Below are 2,412 nucleotides of genomic sequence, written 5' to 3'. Positions count from 1 at the left end.
CTTGAGGTATTTGCGAATGGGCCAGTGCCCAACCTGGGGCCCCTTAGGAGGGCAGGGGGAAGCAAGTGATGGGTGGGGTACAGAAAGGCTCCCCTCAGCACCTGGCCCCACAGGGTCCCACCAAGTGGAGGGGAGGAGACCTGAGGATCCTCTGTGGCCCTAGTGAAGTCTGTTATGCAGCATTATTGATGTCAGTAAATCACAGCAGTAAATAGTAATGTGAGGTAGGGGAGGAATTCCCAGTAAAATATTAAAGTGGGGTGACCGAATCTGGGGGCATCCTAGGAAGGAGGTGCTGGGCGGCCTCAATTCCCACCGCTCACACCCACACCCTGGGTTGGAATGTCAGACTGAGGCCCTGGCTAGGTCCCTCCGCTACTAAATCAGTTTCTAGCAGAGATTTTGTTAACATCTATTATTACCATAGTTCCAGCCTGTGGTGGTGCCTCAGTGAACATTGTTGAGTGGGAACCTGGGTTACATATCGTTAAAAGTCAGATTTATGAATGTGGACTTCTACTTCTGCCCGAGAAAGAATAGCCGGCACAGGACTTGCCCTCCTTCCATGAACAGCTAAAAAACTGGACAAAATATATGAAATAACTGTTTACAAACATTGGACAATAGCAAGTGCACAACTAGGATCCCTGAAAGAGGGAAACAAAAGAGGCAAGCAGAGGATGACCTTACTTTCTGGCTAGAGGAACTTTCCAGATCATGGAACAGGAAGGGGGAACCCATGAGAGCCTACAGCACTGAGTTGAGGAAACAGAGAGGAAAAACTCAGGGACGCCAGGGTGATTGGAATGTGTAAGCATGAGTAATAGAAAGGATGGAACTTTACAGAGAAAACCCTCCAGAGATCTGTATAGGAATGTCCTTGAGTCTTTGGCCAAATACCAATTACACATGTGTAGAATGAAATTGAAATTTGTGAGGTTAGCCAAAGAATAATAACTGTGAGAGACCTATAAGCTGAACAGTTCCCAGAGTTCACACAGGGCCAGAAATCTTTCAAATTTCTACCACCCAGAGCGGAGAGAGCCCAAAAATCTAATACTCCACAGCATAGCATACTTGTGTCCAGCAATAAATGAAAAAATAACCAGATACACAAAGAAGCTACAAAACGTGACCCAGAGTCAGCAGCAAAATCAATCGGTAGAAACACCTAGAAACCACAGAGATGATGGTATTCAGACAATGGACTTTAAACACTTGTTATCAACATGCCCAAGGGTTTAAAAGAAAACCTGAACATAGAGAAAAAGTGTAATGTTTAAAAAAGAACCACCAGTAAAAATCTACAGCTGCAAAATTTGTGTCTCCTTCCAATTCTTCATGTATTTTGAGGCTCTGTTAAGTGCATATACATTTAGGATAAATTGGATTTATCCATGGATCGACTTCTTTATCATTGTTAAATGTCTGTAGTTGTCTCCAATTAACACTTCTCGTCCTTGGGTCTACTTCATTGGATATTAATATGACCACACCACCTTTCTTATGATTAGTGTGTGCATGGTGTATTGTTTTTCATTCTTTTACATTTAATCCATCTGTTTCTTTACAGCAAGTTGGGTTTCTTACAAAGAAATATGTATATAGTTGGATATTTGTTTTTTAAAAGTCTGAGTTTTTTGTCTTTTAAGTAATGTGTTTAGTTCGTTTATATTTAAAGTAATTATTTAAATTATTTAAATTATTATATTTGTTTTCTATTTGTCTCATCCATTCTTTGTTCCTTCCTTCCTCTTTTTCTGCCTTCTATTGGGTTAGTTGAGTATTTTTTGTATTCCGTTTTATCTTCTCTGCCTTATATTTGTCTGTTTCTGTTGCTTATGACAAAATACACAGAACTGGGAAATTTTTAAGAAAACAAAATTTATTGCTTATAGTTTCAGAGGTGGGGAAGTCTAAAGTCCAGGGAACATAGCTGGTAAAGGCCTTGGTGATGGCGACACTGATCCAGGGGTCTCACATAGCAGAACGGTGGAGCACAGAGAAGGATAGCTCCTCATGCTCTCTCCTTTTAAAGCCTTTGAGACCACACCCCTGACCACCGTTATTAATCCATTCACTCTGAACCTAATCTAATTACCTCTTCAAGGCCCCACCCTTCAATTACCATAACAGGATTTCCCACCCTCAACAGTTACAGTGGGGATTTAAGCTTCGGTGAGGTTGGGAGGGCATCCAATCTATAGCAGGCCTATTAGTTATTCTTCTTTGGTTTTTTAATATCTTCTCCAAGGTTTGCAATATGCATCTTTAGCTTAACACAAGCTCCAAATAGTGTTATACCACTTTGTGTATAACATAAGACCCTATAGTGGTACAGTTTCACTTTCCCCAGTGAGATGCTAGTATACTTTAAACAACCAGATCTTCAGGGTGAGAAAGACCGTGATT

The sequence above is a fragment of the Galeopterus variegatus genome, unplaced genomic scaffold (assembly GCF_000696425.1).
Source record: "Galeopterus variegatus unplaced genomic scaffold, G_variegatus-3.0.2 Scaffold2271, whole genome shotgun sequence".
Lineage (NCBI taxonomy): Eukaryota > Metazoa > Chordata > Mammalia > Dermoptera > Cynocephalidae > Galeopterus > Galeopterus variegatus.
The sequence above is the reverse complement of the archived record's forward strand: the minus strand, read 5'-3'. Positions refer to the sequence as shown.